Source organism: Hemicordylus capensis, chromosome 1, assembly GCF_027244095.1.
Source record: "Hemicordylus capensis ecotype Gifberg chromosome 1, rHemCap1.1.pri, whole genome shotgun sequence".
NCBI classification, from domain to species: domain Eukaryota; kingdom Metazoa; phylum Chordata; class Lepidosauria; order Squamata; family Cordylidae; genus Hemicordylus; species Hemicordylus capensis.
The window spans coordinates 425,683,164-425,702,813 of record NC_069657.1 but is presented as its reverse complement, the minus strand read 5'-3'; the positions used below and the strand labels follow the sequence as shown (position 1 = coordinate 425,702,813).

At 47.8% G+C, this 19,650-nt stretch overlaps 1 long non-coding RNA gene across 2 annotated transcripts in view; it reads right to left on the bottom strand.

Moving 5' to 3' along the window:
* Positions 1–19,650, bottom strand: part of LOC128351756 (uncharacterized) — a 69,431-nt gene that overhangs the window by 14,880 nt on the left and 34,901 nt on the right. For both annotated transcript variants that reach the window (XR_008320021.1, XR_008320024.1), the window contains exon 2: positions 15,276–15,327. This is a non-coding gene — a long non-coding RNA (uncharacterized LOC128351756). The remainder of the gene's footprint in view (positions 1–15,275; positions 15,328–19,650) is intronic.

Below are 19,650 nucleotides of genomic sequence, written 5' to 3'. Positions count from 1 at the left end.
CTGTTCTCATATGCAGCCCAAACCAGGCTAAGGCGGCCAAGCCTGGTCATGGCTGCACGTGAGAAGCATTGGGAGGCGAGTGGCTGCTGGTGGTGAGCCTGCCTCTAAAACCGGGTACAGGGAGCGAGCGCTCCTTTACCCCCATTTTCCTGATCATCCGCAGTGCCAGCTGCTTTCAGCCAGTGCTGTAGCAGTGATTGGCAGTTCCCCATTGCTGCTGGATAACCACAATGCACCACTCACATGGTGCACTGTGGGAGTTCTGGGTGTGTGTGTCCCGTTCCCCACAGATCCGTGCTGCCAGGCGAAGCAGGGACCGTCTGGGTGCATGGGATCACATGCCCTGACCCTCCCGGGCTGGCAGCCGGATCATCTGGAGGGAAGGCGAGCTTCTGCAGCCTTCCCTGCCACCCACTGTCCAGTAGGGATGTGCATGGACCTGTTCAGAGGCCTTTTCATGATGAAGAAGACGTTCTCTTCAATACCCAAAGCCAAAGCTGTTTAGGGCTTTATAGCAGGGATCCTCTACGTTGGGCCCCCAGATGTTCCTGGACTTCAACTCCCATAATCCCCAGGCCCAGTGGCCTTTGGCTGGGGATTATGGGAGTTGAAGTCCAAGAACATCTGGGGGCCCAACGTTGAGGATCCCTGCTTTATAGGTTATAACCAGCACCTTGTATTTTATCCAGAAACATATCGGCAGCCACTGTACCTCTTTAAATACAGGAGTAATATGGTCTCTCCAAGATGACCCGGAGACCAACCTGGCTGCTGCATTCTGGACCAACTGTAGTTTCCGGACTACATACAAGGGCAGCCCCACATAGAGCACATTGCAGTAATCCAGTTTGGAAGTTACCAGCATATGTACCACTGTTTTGAGGTCGTTTATCTCAAGAAACAGACGCAGCTGGTATATCAGCCGTAGCTGACAGAAGGCACTTCTGGCCACCACCTCAACCTGGGACACCAGGGAGAGGCTTAGATCCAGAAGCACCCCTAGACTGCATACCTGTTCCTTCCAGGGAAGAGTGACCCCATCGAGAAAAGCAGATCAAACCCATCTCCAGAGTTTCAACCGCTCACAATGAGTAACTCTGTCTTATCTGGATTCAGTCTCAGTTTGTTATCCCTTATCCAGCCCATCACCAACTCCAGACAGGCATTTAGGGAGGTTATGCCCTCTCCTGACGATGTTGACATGGAGAAATAGATTTGGGTGTCATCAGCATACCGATAGCACCCTGCACCAAATCTCCTGATGATCTCTCCCCGTGGTTTCATGTAGATATTAAACAGCATTGGAGACATAACGGAGCCCTGAGGCACATCATACAAAAGTTCAGATTTTGAAGAACAGTAGTCTCCAAGGGACACCATCTGGAACCTGCCCGAGAGGTAGGAGCGGAAGCACAGTAAAACAGTGCCTCCCACTCCCAATTTCCTCAGAAGCTCCAGAAGGACACTATGTTTGATAGTATTGAAAGCCGCTGAGAGATCCAAAAGGACCAACAGAGTCACACTTCCTCTGTCAATTCCCAGTTGGAGATCACCCATCAGGCCGACCAAGGCATTCTCGACCCCATAGTCCGCCCGAAAACCAGTCTGAAATGGGTCAAGATAATCAGTTTCCTCCAAGACTGTCTGGAGCTGGGAAGCCACCACCCTCTTAATTACCTTGCCCAGCTACGGAAGGTTGATATCCTGCTCTTCCTTCTCAGAGCAGTGTACATGATTATTTTTATCCTCGCAACAACCCTGTGAGGTAGGCTAGGCTGAGAGATGTGGCTGACCCAGAGTCACCCGGTGAGTTTCCTGGCTCAATGGGAATTTGAGCTCAAGTCTCTCTGGTCCTACTCTAAGCACTACACCATGCTGGCTCTCATATATTATATGTTATATAACAGGTAGGATCCAGTCCTCCGCGATAAGTAATAATGGGTAGTGGGGACTGGGGAGTAATCCTTGGTATGAGAATTGGTTGATCCAATTGTATCCTTGTTTCTGCTTTGGTAATGTGAAATAATGCTGGAACTTCTGGGGGCTGTGCGATCCCTGCAGCCCCCGCCGGCTCTGTGACGGAGCCAGCAGTCGTGTGGGCAGCCAATCTGGCCGCCCTGGGCTGTCTGGGGATCGCCTGCGGAGAGAGCGAGCTAAGCCTGCTCTCCCCGCAAACCCTCTGAAGGTGGGTCTCACCGATCGTGAGACTCACCTCAGCGTTAGCCACCACTCATTCACATCTCTCGGGTGCTTTCCAGATTGCAGTCTGTTCAGCAGTAAAATGCTTCGTCTTGCCAGGATTGTTTTGAAAACGTAAATAGCTTGCGCAACCTTCCGACAGTGGGGAAATACAGCTATTTATTTGCGATGCACATGCAACACTGTAGGACTAAAATGAAAGGATAAAATCCGAAAGAAAGCATCGGAAATGTGAACGGCACCTTGCGGCCAGTGCAGGGACTGCAATGTCGAAACACAGGCAGTAGGGAAGCACACGCAATGGACAGTAGTGACACTGTTGGAAGCGTGTAATCTGGAAAGCGTCCTGTAGAGAAGACAGAGTTTTAAAACATGTGCTACAGATTCTTAGCTTAATGAGTATGGGTCGGTGCTGTCTTGCTTCAGGATTGCATAATGCATTCCTTCCCCTCTTTCCTGCCATTCCAACTTCTTAACCAATATTTTCAAACCATTTGGGCTTCTTCCCCCCTTGTCCCTGTGTTGAAAGCAACCTTGCAAAGCTGTCAAGACAATTTACGATGCCGGTGACAAAACGCATGTACTTACCCCTCCAGCTTATTGTAAAATGCATGACATTGTTAAGAAGATAGCAATATTAACCCAGTGACAGAGGACACATGACATTCTACCAGGCTGATCTTGCCTGCCTCTTGTTACAAATAGCTCTCATTAGCCTTGGTGAGAGAACAGTGGCTCCTGACTAAACTATTCGAGCTAGAAATATGGGCTAACTGAATGATTCAGCTAATTTGCTTGCAGCATAGGTTTGCTCTCTCTTATTCTCCCCGCGGGGCCCACATTCCAAATCTGATTATGAGTAACCACATCTGAAAAAATGGACCATGTATCACACAAGAATTCCTGCCTTGCATTCCGGCATAGCTCCATTTAGCTCTATAAGCAAGAAACACTGACAGCAGGATTTATTATACGGAAAGAGGGCCCAGAAGGGCAAAGAGTCAGTTCCTTGAATGCAACGAGACCCACTGTTAATGCAGAGGGGGAAGATGGTGGAGGCAGGGGAGGGTCTTTGGCCAGGAACAAGTATATTCGGGAAGAATACACAAATATGTTTGTGGAGAACAAAGGTAATGAAGCTGGGAGGTGGGAAAGAAGCGAGAGAGAGAGACGATTGCATATGGGGATTACTTTGAAGCTCAGCTTTCTGGGTTCAGCCTTGGAACCTCTTTTAAATACTACATATATTTAAATGTGGCCTAGGCAGCTTGTGTGGAGTACTGGGATCCACACGGATCCTGGCACTGCCACCCAGCCAAACCTTACTTTTAGGCACGGCTCCTAGCAGGGGTTAAGGGAGAGAGGGCTCCCTTAACCTGGCTGCCTGGGTTGTGTGACAGAGATGGGTGCCTAGAGCACCCGTCTAGTGGGTGGATTCCCTAATGCACCTCACACACAGTGCAGTGTGGGATACCTGGAGGCTGGGATGCATTGTCCCGGCCTCAGGAGCTCTATGCTGCCTGGAGCAGTGCTGCATGGATAAATCCATGGTGTCAGTATAAGGCGGCTTTAGAGGTTTGAAGAGAGAGCACATCTTGGTAACATCTAGATTGGATTACTGCAATGCGCTCTGTGTGGGGCTGCCCTTGAAGACAGTTCGGAAGCTTCAACTGCTCCAGAATGCTGCTGCAAGGATGCTCGTGGGCATCTTAATTCTGATTGTGGTTTTAGCCTGATTTTTAACTTGTTTACTTAATCTGGTTAATTTTATTACTTTTATTTTACATTGTATCTGTTTTATTGTTGTGAGCCGCCCCAAGCGGTAGTGTGCTGGAGGGGAGGGTATAAATACTATGAATGAATGAATGAATGAATCTGAACATATGCAGAGACTCTGTCCTTTACTACTGGGTAAGAAGAGCCAATCCTTCACACATTTAACAACTGAGGAATGGCTTCTAGGTAAGCAGAAAGGTCTTCCAAGCTAACCTTCAGCACCTTACTTTAATAAATAAATAAAATAAACATTGGTGTAGAAGTGTAGACCTGTATTGGGAGAGTGGGAAGGAAGGGACAAAAATAGTAGAATGGGAGCTAACAGGAATAGTAGAATATCATGGGCAGCACAAGTCTTTAAATTATTATTGTTTATTCACATTTATATCCAGTTCTTCCTCCAATGGGTCCAGCGCAGTGTGCATAGTTATGTTTATCTTCACAACCATTCTGTGAGGTAGGTTAGGCTGAGAGATAATTGACTGACCCAGAATCACCCAATGAGTTTCATGGCTGAGTGGAGATTTGAACTCAGGTCTCCCCAGTCCTATTCCAGCATTCTAACCACTACACCACACTGGCTCTAGCTGATATTAAAGGTAACGTGTGCCATCAAGTCGGTTTCAACTCCTGGTGCCCCACAGAGCCCTGTGATTGTCTTTGGTAGAATACAGGAGGGGTTGACCATTGCCTCTTCCCATGCAGTATGAGATGATGCCTTTCAGCATCTCCCTATATTGCTGCTGCCCGATATGGTACCAGCAGGGATTCGAACTGGCAACCTTCTGCTTGATAGTCAAGCATTTCCCCACTGTGCCATTAGGTGGCTGCCTAGCTGCTATTAGCTAGCTGCTACTAGCTTTAGCAGCTGCACCAAACCATAGGGGAGGGGCCATAGTCATTGGTAGAGTATATGTTTTGTATACTAAAGGTCTGAGGTTTGATGCATAGCTAGGGATGGGGTGAGTGTCCGAGAGGAGCAGCTTGAGTTGTGAACACGTCTTTTTTTACATCAAACAGAGCGCTCCACTTTTGTGCAGTTTTGTTGAAATGGGATTTGTTATTGTGTTTTTATATTTTGGGAATTTTCACTGGTATTTATTCATATGCAAACTGCTTTAAAGCTTAGGAACGGCAATATAAGGTTTATGACAGTGATGCATATGCTGGTAACCTCCAGGCTTGACTACTGTAAAGCACTCTACGTGGGGCTGCCTTTGTATGTAGTCCGGAAACTACAGTCGGTACAGAATGAGGCAGCCAGACTGGTCTCTGGGACAATCCAAAGGGGCCGTATAACACTGATTTTAAAAGAATTGCACTGGCTGCTACATTTCTGAGTGAAATACAAAGTTCTAGATAGTATTAACTATAAAGCCCTCAATGGCTTGGGTCCAAGGTACTTAAGAGAGTGCCTTCTTTGTCACGAACCCTGTTGCCTATTGAGGTCATCTGGAGAGGGCCGGTTATGGTTGCCACTGGCTCGTTTGGTGGCAATTCGGGACCAGGCCTTCTCTGTGGTTGCCCCGGGGCTTTGGAATATGCTCCCTGTCAATATAAAAGCATCTCCATCTCTGATTGTTTTTAGGACAGCCCTCAAGACACACCTGTTCTCTCGGGCTTTTAACTGAAATTAATTTTAAACTGTCTTATTGTTTTTATTCTATGAGATGTTTTTTGCTCCTGTACCACCGCGGCATGCGGCGACACATGAGTAGACCCCCGACTGGGAGGCTTCAGCTAGCCTCCCAGCCTCGGGGGTCTCTCCGGAATGCCCTGTGCGCTCACATGGGGCATCCTGGAACTTCTGGGGGCCAGTCGGCCCCCGATCCTTGCAGCCTCCACTGGCTCCATGACGGAGCCGGCAGTTGCTTGGAGGCTGCTCATCTGTGGGGAGAGGGGGCTAAGCCCACTCTCCCTGCAGACTCGCCAGAAACCGACCGTGAGAAGAGCTTCTATGTCTTATATTAGGCCAAACTCTCCAGTCTTCTTTCCAGGCTAGTTTTCTCTTCCTGGCCAAGACCATGTGGCAGAAAAGACTGGAGTAGGGAGAGAGTACCAGATTCTCTGAAAACTGCAGGGGAGATCACCCAGCCTAGTTCCTGGTAGTGATGTGTACGAACTGGTCTGCTGGCCATGTTAGAGGCCTACGAACCGGTTCGCAAGGGGCCTGGTCTGGTGGTTGGGCACCGGGGGTGTGTGTGTCTCGCTTTAAGGGTGGCGGGGTTGTACTTACCCCTCCCGCCACTTTCCCCCCTCCAGCGCTCCATTGTTCAGTGAAATTTTCGGCGCGGCAGTGTTCCTCCTTGCCGCCCCCGTCCCCTTGTTGACTGGTAAAAACGGAAGTAACTTTCGTGCATGAGCCTGACGTGCATGCCACACAGTGTGCGCATGCAACATGTGACATGTGCGGCGGGTGCGCATGCATCAGCGGTGGGCACATGCTCGGAAGTTACTTCCGCTTTTACCGGTCAACAAGGGGGCAGGGACAGCAGGGAGGAATGCTGCCGCCCCGAAAATTTCACTGAACAATGGAGCGCTGGAGGGGGGAAAGCGGCGTGAGGGGTAAGTACAACCCCCCTGCCCTTAAAGCGAGACACACACCCCCAGCGCCAGACCCTCTGCGGTCCATGCACATCCCTAGTTCCTGGCCAGGAAGGAAGCTATGAGGCTGGTCTGGCTTCTGGGAGGCTGGATGAGTCTCCTACCTACCTGGCTGCAGTAGCTTCTGCTGCTGGTTCCAGGGCAGAGAAGTGAGTGGGGGTTCTTTAAGCAATTAAGCCTTCTAAAATGCTTCAAAGTTCTAGTCTTGTAGATAGGGAAGCAGGAAATGTTTTTGGGGGCAACACCTGCTACCCCTTTGAGTAATCCCTATTCCAGCATTCTGGAAGGGAGTTGTAGAGTGGCTATTATGGTCTGGAACTCTTCCACCTGGACTCCAGCTTGAATGTGTTTCTGTCCCCCTCCCTCTCCATGTTATACACAAAGCCTCCAACTTGTTGGAGGTATAAGTCTGCTGAGTGAGTCGAAGGGCTTTTGCCCTGGAACTCTTCACCTGTCTATGACCTGAAATACATCAGTTTTGAACAGCACACTGATGACCAGTGGCCACGGAAGCAGAATTCAGTTATCGGCTGAAAGACCAGGGTGTTTAACAAGCATAGTGTTGGATAGCTAATTTTGGACATTAGGTGAGAAGGACAGATTATAGGCTCCTGGAATTAGGACACTTTACCCCTGGAATTGTTTCCTGACGATCACTTGCATTGGTTACAATTGGATGGAGTTTATTATGTGTCTGGTCATAGGAACAAAGGAACAGAGGGAGTTGCCATATACTGAGTCAGACCATAGGTCCATGTAGCTCAGTATTGTCTACACAGACTGGCAGTGGCTTCTCCAAGGTTGCAGGCAGGAATCTCTTTCAACCCTACCTTAGAGATGCCAGGGAAGGAACTTGGAACCCAGATGCTCTTCCCAGAGCAGCTCCATCCCCCTAGGGCAATATCTTATAGTGCTCACACTTCTAGTCTCTCTTTCATATGCAACCAGGGCAGACCCTGCTTAGCTAAGGGGACAAATCATGCTTGCTACCACAAGACCAGCTCTCTTCAATAGAATGTTACATAGAAATCCTAGGATTTGATTACAATAGCAATGGCTACCAACGTGCTGGTAGTGTGATGGGAATTACTTTCCAATGTTGGTGTTGGCAGCTGATGTCTGTGGCTGGCATTGTTCAGCAGCTGCTGAGGGCTCAGGCCCCTCGAAAAGACCCAGTGCTGATCCCTGAGACTACCTTTGTGCCCTTAGTCATTGGGGCTATTCTCACCATCCGCAAAAATTGGGCTAGGAGAGCTCGGCTGTGAGCCCGGTGGTTCTAGAGCGGGTAAGCCGCTCAAGAACCCCTGCTCTAAAACCTGGTTTTCTAGATCATGAGTAGCCGCAGCGTGGCTTAGTGCCGCGCCTACTCACAAGGAGGCCTCCGGAGAGGAGGCGAAAAGCCGCCTCCCAGCTCCGGGGGCCTCGCCAGCATGCCCTGTGTGCTCACGCAGGGCATGTTGGAGCTTGCAGGGGCCGTTCAGCTCTCGCTCCCCCCAGTCCCTGCCGGCTCCGTCACGGAGCCGGCAATCGTGTGGGCAGCCAATCTGGCCGCCCAGGGCTCCCAGCAGGATCGTCTGCGGGGAGAGCGGGCTTAGCTCTGCTTCCAAAACCGGGTCTCACCAATCGTGAGACCTGGCTCATTGTGTGGTGATGATGGGGCAATGAACAGGTAGGAGGTGCACAATGGTTTGTGAAGTACCCCTTGAAACCAGGAGCTGGCGTGGTACATGTGAACCTTTAAACTTGATTCTTTTTTTCATGGCCTTTAATAAGACCGAGAAGGTGGTGGAGAGTCAGGCTTGAGGTAGTGAGGATGAATTGTCCCCTTTCCTAAGCTGGGTCCACCTTGGTTTTCATCTAGGAGTGTGACTACATGTAAGCGCTTTCTGCTGTACGATACTCCCCTTAGGGGATGCCATAGTCCATTGGCAAAGCATCTGCTTGCATGCAGAAGGTACCAGGTTCAATCCCCAGCATTTCCAGGTAGGGCTGGAAAAGACTCCTGCCTGAAACCTTGGAAACTGGCCGTTGCCAGTCAGTGTAGACAGTACTGAGCTATATGGACCAATGGTCTGACCCAGTATAAGGCAGTTTCCTATGTTCCTAAGGAGACTGGCTTTTTTTAGCGATGCAGCTTTGAAAATGCTGAGCAGCCCAGGGAACAGAAACACCCCCCTTTTTTTTACAAAATAAATTTTCATTGCTTTTGTTCATGCTTTTAATGGAGTGTATGTGTTTCTCCTCCCTTTTTGCTCTGACTACTTTATTTTTGCCATTGTGGTGCAAAATTAACTGCTGCTTCTACAGAGGAAGGAAGCTCCAGGAAACAGGTGACATAATATGAGGCTAGACTTTCAAAGCACACTTCCTCCACCAGATCAAATTCATTCCCTATCAAATTTTAAAGAAGGAAATGGTATGTTATTTTGGTGTGTCCCTTGGCTACAGACAAGACATTTAAGAACAAAATGCTTTATGCTGGATGCAATATCCCACTGAGGGGCTGGAATGGTTCATATTATTTGTAGATTCTAAAGAGAGTAGCTAGGAGATATTCCTTCGAGGTATGTGTGAACGTTTCGTCTCTCCATGCACATGCAAGAATGTGCAATTTTCGTCTCTCCATGCACATGCATGAATGTGCAATTTTGGAATGGAAACACATACAATTGGGCCGATCATTGACATAAGGACTCACAAATGTTGCTCTGCACAGCAGGAGTAACACCACATGATGGAAGTGCTTATTGAAACCTTTTTCCTGGGGGCTGTAACATGATCCAGAGAAAACTTAGTAGAACTCAAGTCTCATTGAAATTGATGGGAAATATTGTTTGGCATTAGGGTGACGAAACCAAAAGAATGGAAAAACACTTCCACTTTTCATATGAAAATGTTCACTCGTTTACCTTGCTCTCACTTGGCCTCACTCTTTTGTCCCCAGCTGAGCTCAAGTGATGTCATCATACAGCCAAATTTGCTTGGCTGTGTGATGCCATCGTGCTCACTGTGTGATCCCTGATAGGATGACTACTCCTGAAAGGCGGAAGAAGCAGCAGCAGCAGGGAGAAAAATGTTGATTAAGCAGCGGCCACCAAGGGAAATAATGGCGCTGAACTATACAAAGGTGAACATTCACACAATATGCCCTAAAAATAACTAGATTCCATTTACAAATCAAAACTGGAGCATGCAGCTCTAGTCATGATGACTACCTTAATTCCTGCTGATTTCAATGGGGCTTAAGTCATGGCTGTACAGTGAAGGGGTATGCATGTCTCTCAAAGCAGGTTGCCAAGCGGCCAATCTGCAGCACTTAACCTCTGACACTAATCCACATCCTAGTCTATCATCAGGATGGAGGGCCAAACATGTCATGGATTGATGGTATCTTCTGAGGTGCGATGTCAAGCTGAGCCCTGTCAGCTGACATGATCAACTGATGCCTTGGCTCTATAAAACCCTTGCATCTCCTGGCAGTCTGAGTAACTCCTCCATGTAACAAAGCAGACTTGATTTACCCAGATTTGCCTTGCCCTTCCTCTGACCTTGCTCAGTACTCAACTTCTTGCTCCTTCTGGCCCTCTGCTTGACTGTCACCTGACCCCTCTGTGATTGTTCCTCTTGCCCTACACTTCTTGTCTATCTGAACCAAATTTGGAACCTCCCCCCCTCCCATCCTGGTCTGCCCCCTTGCTAAGGTGTGACAATGACTAAATCTTGGGATTGGGAGGAAACCAAGAAAAATATTGAGCAAGATTTACGCATGTAAAATGTGTGTAGACTGCTTTTGCATGACCTTAAAGTACTGAACAAAGTTAATGTCATTGACTGGGTAAGAATTCAAAGGATGATGTGATTTCATTGATATTCATTACTGACAATAGAAATGATTTTTGTTGACAGGAAAAACACTGGATTGGTGAAAAACAACAGCAGAAATGTGAAGTGCTGAGAGTTTTAGAACTGACAATACACAGATAGCTGAGAGAGATTTACAATTGATTTGTTTTTGTCTACCTGTGAGTGTCATTCATTGATCTTTAACAAGGCTGTTGGCAGAGTGGTGACTATTGATAATACTGTCATGAAACCTGCTACTTATGGAGCTCTAACATAATGATTAGTAATGACAAGCTAGTAGTTCCATTACAGGTGAGATCCTTACTAGGTAACTCGGAGGTTTATCTTGGCAAGATACCAAAAGCAAGTCTATATCACAAATGCAGTAGTTACTCCTATCCCTGTGGAACCATATTTTTGTGACATGAGTCTGAACTTTTTAACAGAAATATTCTCAGCATCTCAGCAGACTATGATTGCTTGGATTCTTTGGGGGAAGCAATGGCAGTTATAGAGCTGATATGTAGTTTTGATATGAGACACTGATGTGGCTCACTCATGCAGTCAGAGTAATAGATGCTTCGGGAGTGAGAGTAACAGAACTTAAATATCTCAGGAAGGCCTCACAGAATGGAATTTCCCAGCTCAGAGGCAGTGAGCTTGTTCTCACAACCACAGATCCCTGGGTAGGATGGGGTTAATGTAGGGAACTGTGGTCATGTGGAGAGCCAGGAGGCCTCCCAACACAGCAGAACTGAACCTGGGCAGCCCAAATGGGCTACCTAGGTAAGGCAGGAGGAAAATGGAGCCCGCCCTATGTTCTCTTCTGGTCATCTACGCTGCTGTGTGGCTTTAAGATATTCCTGAGCAGCCAGCAGCCATATTAACCATAGAATCCTGTGACTGGCAGGGCCAGGGAGAGGAGAACTGCTGCAGTGCTGAGGGTTGCCTCTCTGCTGCTCCTGCAAAGCACTGTGGTATATGGAGAGGAGAGCTGGTCTTGTGGTAGCAAGCATGACTTGTCCCCTTAGCCAAGCAGGGTCTGCCCTGGTTGCTTATGAAAGGGAGACTAGAAGTGTGAGCACTGTAAGATATACCCCTCAGGGGATGAAGCCGCTCTGGGAAGAGCATCTAGGCTCTAAGTTCCTTCCCTGGCATCTCCAGGATAGAGCTGAAAGAGATTCCTGCCTGCAACCTTGGAGAAGCCACTGCCAGTCTGTGTAGACAATACTGAGCTAGATAGACCAATGGTCTGACTCAGTGTATGGCAGTTTCCTATGTCCCTAAATGTGGAGGCCCAGCTCCCAAGATCAGCAATGGAGATTGCTGCTGCCCCATTTCTGTGGCCATGTGAGTTGCAGAGCCCAGAGGAGGCTCGAGTCATCTGGGAGGCACAAGGTAGGAGCATGCCTTCCCTTCAGCCCATCCCCCTATGGCCATGAGAACAAGCACAATGTGTTGTGAAGTTGCTTCTTCCCTGCAGTCTTAGTTCTCAACTGAAATCAAGGCCAAGTATGGCAAGTCTTCCACTTAAGATCTCTTGCACTAAAGACCTAGGTAAATTGTCACCTTGTTTCAACTTTACAGTCCTAACTGTTAGAGGGGGAGGCTTTGCTAGACAACTACTGGCACGTGGGCTAGCGGAGGCGGAAGTGGCAATGACCACTCAGGCTCACTTTGCCATTGGGATTGGCAGACCTGGTGGCAGATGCTGCAACATCTTGAGGCTGCCGAGCGATTGGTGGACTCGCCCATCCAAGAAGCTCCCACCACCATGGCTGCTTCATTTTGTCCTCCTCCAGACCCAGCTGCTTTGTTATGATTTCAAGGAAGAGACAGCCTGATCTGATCTCAGCCTATATGCTGCTTCCTGTTCAACCTCCTTCCTTCCCTGCCCAGGAAGAGGAGGAGATGCAGACGAGCTGCCTGGTTGCCATTCCTTCATTCATGGAAAAGTGAGCAAGAGCCAGCAAGGGGCTGGAAAGGGAGTGGGTGACAAGGGTGAGCAACTTCCGATTCTCTTCAGCTTCTCCACTACATATCCGCACATTTGTGACTCACACACCACCAGCTTTGACAGCAGCAGCAGAATAAAAAATAGGGTATCTGGCCTTGGTTCAGGTTTGGTTCAACCAAACCTTGGTTCACATTGTTTCCTATGGGAGAATAGGTTTTGAGTTCTGACATTTCAACTGAAGAGACAGTTTTCAGTAGTCAGTTGTGTCATAAGTCTGAGGACACCCTGTACATGCAGTTGCATTTACTGACATTCATCTTTCCACAGTGTTGCCTCCTCTGTCATCCTCCCCTCCTGATGGTCTTGTTATGCTCCCTTCCTGTCCTTTAGTTGCTTGCCCTGCACCACTAACTGTGCACTTCTTGTGGCTGTCTCTTTGCTTACAATATTCTATAAAACAGCAGAACGCTGGAACTGCGTCGCCTGCCCAGGGATAGCTGTCTCCACCATGGTCTGCTTGTGAGCTTCCGAGAGGCAGCTACCTGACCAGAGAACAGCAGAGTGCTGGACAAGATGGTCCCTTGGGACAATCCAACTTCCAACATTTAACACTGTAACTGTGGTGAGTGACAAAGTGCAGAACCCACTGGTAATCACTCTGAGGCTTTTTCTGTGGCCCTTCTGTTTCTGCATTGATCTTCCAGCACTACCAGCAAACAATGACAAACACCATCAGTCCATCTGATCTCTGAAGGCAAAGTCACTTTGACCAGTCACCAGCTTCTATATAAATTCCCCTTCTGTCCACTTAAGCCAGGATAGGCACTTAATGCAGAGGTTAGAATAACAGGTTGCATTTCTCATGGCCTCATTGAGGCAATCCATTGCCTCCCGTGCAATTGGAAGCTGTTATATTTTTACAGTATTGTATACGGATGCCAGAGTGGATCACTGGAACTTCTGCTGCCCTCAAAGGTGACTGACTCTAGGAATGTAAGCCATTCAATAGGCTCCCCCCACCCTTTTTAAAAAACATAAGATGGAATGAAGGGCAACAGGAGCCTTGGAAAGCTTATGCCGGAAGCCATTAATAGGATCAGAGTCCAGAGAGTTCAGATGCTAGAAGCAAATTCATGAATGGGAGAGTGATAGGCAATAGTTGCAATCTCATCTGAAAAGAGCAGAAGGCAAAATATTTTGGTCACTTTTCCCACCCTGCCAGGGATGACTTTAAGGGATAGGAAGGGATAGCAGGTGTTCCCCCACAAATATTTCCCACCTCCCCTTTCACTCCCCCATCCACCAGACTGTATCTTTACAGCAAAAGACAATACAGTCATAGTATATCATGTTCCTATAGCTTGAATTAATTATTTTAAAAGGCCTCTGTTGTTTAAAGATGCCTCATTCACTCACTCCAGTATTAAAAATTACTGCAAGCAAGCTGGTAGGAGACTCCTCCAGCTTCCCAGGAGCCAGGCCAACCCCTTCACTTCCTTCCTGTCTGGAAACAGGCTTGGGTGAGACTTTGGCAACATTCACACGTAATGTGAAACCTCTGTTACTTCCGAATGCGTGCAACAGCGGTTTCACGGCTAAAGTGGCCTGTGGCTTGCCTCGCCACATTCCAATTTGAACCTTCTGTTTGCACCAAGGTTTGCCACTGAAACCTGAGGTTTGTCCACCGCAGCGTTACATCCGAATGCGGTCAGCACCATAACCGTGGTTCCATGCAGTTTCTGGAACTGCAATCTCAGAGACAGCCTCGCAGACCCGCGCAGGATCATGCCTTCTCCATGCTTGTGGTGCTTCCTGCTGGCTCCCTTTCTGAGCACTCGCTCTGCCCCTCCTGTCTCCAATCCAACAAAGCATTTGCCTGGCAACAAGGATGCTGCCACATCCCAGCCCAAGCATGTCAGCTTGTCAAATGGCGAAGTCATACAGGGCCATGCCCTCTTCCCACTCTGTCCCTTGCACCCCACTCCTGGCAAGCAGGCGAGAAATGGGATGGGATGACAGGACGGGCACGAAGTGCTTTGTTTCCCGATAATGAAGCAACAGTGATGAATGTTCACAAGCACAAGCACTCCAGGTGGCAACACACGCAGAGCACCCCATCAGAGTGCTGGGATGGAAATATATGGCAGGGCGGGGATACCTGGGGTTGGGTTTAATGGGAAGCCCCAAGTAGGGATTCTTGAATGGGTAAGGTCTATTTTTTGTGCAATGATATTGGGAAAGGGGGCCCTAGCCCCTTCCCTTTGGGGATACCTGTGTGGTCCCTAGGTTTACTCATAAGAAGGGCCAGCCAGCAGGAACAACATTGGCAACACTGAGAGGGGAGATTCCTCCTCTGTGGTGGTGATGATGATGATGATGATGATGATGATGATGATGATGATGAATGCTGTTCTGGAGCATATCACTCACTCATGAGAGTGTAACACCATGGGGATGCCCCCTCACAACTCATGAGAAGAACCAGCTGTGGGGACAGGGGTATTAAGCCAAATCGCTAATAATGGGCGATTAAATTCCCCATTCCCCGTGGGCCGCTCTCTCACAAGTGTCAGACCATGGGGGCTGGATGGCAGATGCATCCCAGCCAGGTTGGTCTATATAGGAAATCTTTGGGGATGGGTATCCTGCCCAGTGCTCTCCCTGTCTTGGCAACTGGCACCAAGAAGCTGTCCAAGCATGCCCCTGGATAGCTCATCCGCCCATTTGGATGTGTACACCATTGTTTGTGATCCAAAACTGTGACTCCACTCCCGCGGGGGTTGCTGGAAACCGGAGCACCCCTCTCCTGCGATTCCTGCAGTGGTAGATGTGCATATAGCACAATGCTAGTCTGAACCCGGGAATTTTGAATGGGAGTAAAGATCCATCTCCGCACCTGGAGTTTACCATGGTCACTCTTCTTCTTCCTCTTCCTCTTCTGTTTTTTCCTAGGTAAATGAGAACATTTTTTGTTGAAACAGTATATAAACATTATTAATAATAGTCAATAGTGATGGGCAAGGGGAGATCAGTTCTGGGACCGCAGCATGGACCTTTTGCCCCCGCCATGGTTCTGATCCAGATCCTCCTCCCATGGCTGCAGTTTGATTTGGGAGAGATGCTCCCTGGTGCCAATGCCAGCTTCCTCCCAGGGCAAATAGCAGCTGTGGGGGGAGGAATATGGATTGGAACTTGAGTGGGGAAAGGGTTAAAGTGCTCTTCCCCCTGACTGCCCTTTGAGACTGATATTTACCAACGAAAAAACCAAACAGGCCAGGGCCAAAGACATTATTAATGTAATGTGTTGCTTGGCCCTTAGTGACATTTTCTTTGGATGAGAGAAAGAGAAAGCATCGTACACTGATGGTACCTTTCTAAGATTTATTTGATTTACAAATATACAAGCAGAGCAGGTGGAGAATGCCCCAGAAAGACACCGTGTGCCTCTAGGTGCTTTACTTTTAGCCAGTTCCCAACTTTTTCTATTTCTCTCTCTCTCTCCATTTTTGCTGCTGTCTCTCACACATTCATTCAGTTCCATTTTATTACAGGAATTAATGCCTGGACTCAGGCTGAATGGACACCCAGATCTGCCTGGGTAACGCCTGGTAAATGAATTATAGAGGCAGGGGTAATCTACCATTGTTTATCAGTGTTTGTGGAACTCACAAGAGACTCAATGGGTCAGGCTTAATTACCAGTCTCGCACTGCTGAAATTATCCCTTTTCCTCACTGACAGGATGCTTCTGCCTCAGTCAAATGTATTGATTAACTCATCTCACACATGTACCCCTTTTTATGTTACTTTAGATATTCTCTTGTTATAATTACACACTAGATAGAGGTACACAAGAAATAATGTAATTGCTGTCTCACACAAATAGAACTAATTCTCTCACTAACTCCTGACTTTTAACACCTTTTGGGACCAGGCTTGCAAATCTGGGACAAGAGAAGGGGCCCATTTGCAACTCAGAGATGCAGATTTGCTTTGGGCAATGTCCCCTCCTCAAGATAGCAGCTAACAGAAGATGAGATTGAGATCTCTCTGGACTGGCTGAATAATTAAAAGATGATATCCAGAAGGTAACAGCAAGTTGTCACCTTTTTTGGGGACCCAGGAAAAGATGAGGAGATTTGAATGGACTCTATGAGAGATCAATTGAAAATACAACTATAAAGAACAGGCTTACTGGACAGAGAACTAGCAATCTTGTGCCTACAAGCAAGATCTGCTCAAGAGCCATCCCAGAGTTTGCTGCTAAGCCGCGGGGCAACAAGCAGGAACTCTGTCCATGAACCGGAACGCTGTGACTTCTGCTGCACAGTGAGAAGTCAAGACTTCCCCAACCATGGTGCTCTGACTCTCAGCCTTGCTCTGAGCAAACTGCATGCTTGATGATCGCTTTAAAGACTCCTGTCCCCAGCTAAAGCCTCACTCCTTCAGCTGAAAGATCCACCGCTCTCAAGCCTCTGATCCTGGTAATATGTTGCCTCTACAAGCCTTGGATCCCTCCATCCTTTTCCCTTCTTCTCCTTTCCCCTCATCCCTCTACTAATTCCTGATCTCCCCAAACCATGCCAGCCCTCAGCCTTCCTTACCTCCCCCCCTTTTCCGTCTATATCTGAATTGTATTAGGCTCTAGGAAGATTTAATACACGCACATATGTTAGTTAGGAATACTGGGTGAATATTGGTGCTGGCTAGGGTTGAAATACTGTTAGTAATATTGATAGGATGTTCTGCTTAAATACTGTTAGTAATATTGATAGGATGTTCTGCTTTCTGCTCAGCTAGATTGATGTTGTTATTCTTTCATACTCAATAAAGCCCATTGAATCATTTAGGATTCGTTTGATCTCCTTTCTTCCTTGCGTCCAGATCCTACATGGTCACTGTATAAAAGAACTTGGTCACTTGGTGACACTATGAGACAGGCCTAATTTTGTATGCTAGCTAATGAGCATATTCAGTATATAAATCAGGCCTGGACCACAACAAGTGATGTTGGAGGCTGAGTAGGTGTGCCACATGGCTGGGAAAAGAAGTCACTAGGCTTGTTCACATGATCATTTGGGGATGGGTTGGAGGGCAGAAGAGCTCCTACCCCATCTGTAGCACACAATCAGAATCTCTGTTTGGCTCCAGAGGCCCTGGAAACTGACAAGCAAGGTAGCCATGGTGTCCATTGTTGAAACTGGCAGCTGCAAGCCCCTCTCCTCCACTGAAAGTCCTCTGAAGTCCTCTCTGCCTTCCCAGCATGCTTTGTGGTGCCAGCCAACTGGAAAAGTGCCATGTCTTCAGAGGCTGCCCTCTGATTGGCCATGAAGGAGCAGGAGGTGGAGGAAGCTGTGCTGAAGCTGCTCCAGCTTCAGAGTCATTGTGTGTGCTTTGCAGAGTGGCATGTCCATGGATGGCAGCTGTTGTAGCCACAACTCTCTGTGGTTCCCATCTGGAGGGAGGGCATAATCTGTGCAATGCAGTTAGTGAGAAGTATCCAGACTAAATACACACACACACACACACACACACACACACACAAGGCAGAGTCTTTGCACTTATCAGCTTGGTAGAAATATATTATATATCTCTGTAGTGCACTTAGAAGTCTGCCCTCAGTGAGTTACAGAAAGGGAAGGATGCTCCCTCAGTCTTCCAAGCCTCTTGCTGGACTACCCCCACGTGGAATTGGGATCTCACTGCTTAGTCCTGTTCCTCAAGATGCAGGAAGGCAGAGAGAGAACAGGCAACTCTAGCAGCAATGCCCTGAAGGTTGCTGATGGTTGCAGAGAATGATCTGATTATAGGGGTATGGGGAAGAGGCAGCTCAGCCTCATATCATTTGTGATTATGTCACTGTTTTTAGTAACGATAACGGGCCATAATTCAACTAAAACTGTGAAATCCAAAACTCATGGATTTCACTGAGGGCTGCCCTAACTTTCCCTCCATAATTTGGCAAGGCCTGCAGAAGCTCAGTGAGCACTTTGAACTACACAGGGGCTGCAAAAATTCAAGAGGGGAAAGAAGAGCAGATGGGACTGAAGAATCAAAGATTTTAGCCCTATTCACACGTTATATTCATCACTTGTACAATCTGTATATGGTGTGTACATGTACCAATCTGTACACATGTGCAGTTATTAACACTTTATGTTCTACACACGGACAGTGGAGCATGCCCTGTCTGTACCCTGCATTTGAGAGGACTTATACCCAAGTTCACTTTGAAAAAGTGCGCATGTACAGTAATTCACACATTAAAATGTATGTAGAGACATTCAACTAAATGTCCATACAGGACTTTTGTTTTATCTAAATGCCTACCGGAAAAAGAAACACAGTTACAGATAGTCCAGTGGGTCAGCAGAAATTCACAAACAGCATTCCTGAAAGCTTGCCAGAAAAGAAATGTCAACCCCTTTGTGTGTACATGTTTGTGTCCTGCTTCAGTTCTCTCTGGTGTGGGTAGGTGACACATTGGTTCAGCCCTGGCTATTGTCTGAAATCTACTTTTGACTTCTCCAGGCTGTCAGGGAGCCAGTCATTGTTTGTGTGATGGAAAATGCCAAAGAAATTTCCTTGCTTCTAATTGACCTCTAAGCTCTCAAAATGTTCCAATTTATAGATTCATTTGTTCTCTCTTTTCTGAGGAATGCTGAAATACAGTTTTCAATCAAAACCCAGATACATACATTTCTCAAGCTTTATTTTCTATGGGTCTGTAAGACTCAAACCAGGGGCTTTGTGCAGATGTGTGTGACAGATGTATGTAACACTGAAAATGGCCTTCTTTTAAAGACACAAACAGTTTCAGGAAGGAGCAGTCATGGACGGAGCAGTGGCAACATGGGTGCTTAACCCTTTCCCCACTGGTCATTTTTCCATGGCTTCCAGCTGCTGCTTTTTCCTTTCATCTGGCTTCCTCCCCCACCTCCTCCCACCTTTTGGATGGGTAAGAGGGAATTTGGCCTCAGCTCCTGTGGACTTCTCCCTTTTGCAGGCTGCTATCTGGCACACTTTAATTGTGCTGAAATATCTTGCACCTGAGTGGGCTGGCCCGATTGGTGGTGGGCGAGAGTCACATCTGTTGGGCTTCTGGACTCCTAGCCCTTATGAGGGCAAGCAACACTGAGGGGCGCAGCTGCTGGCACGGGCTGCCTGCAGGTGGCCACCGAAGCTGTCCGCCAAAGGGGGCTGGCCTTTGGTGGCAGTCTTCGGGGGTGGGACTGAGGGCTGGGGCCAACTTATTGTTTGGGACTGCTGGAA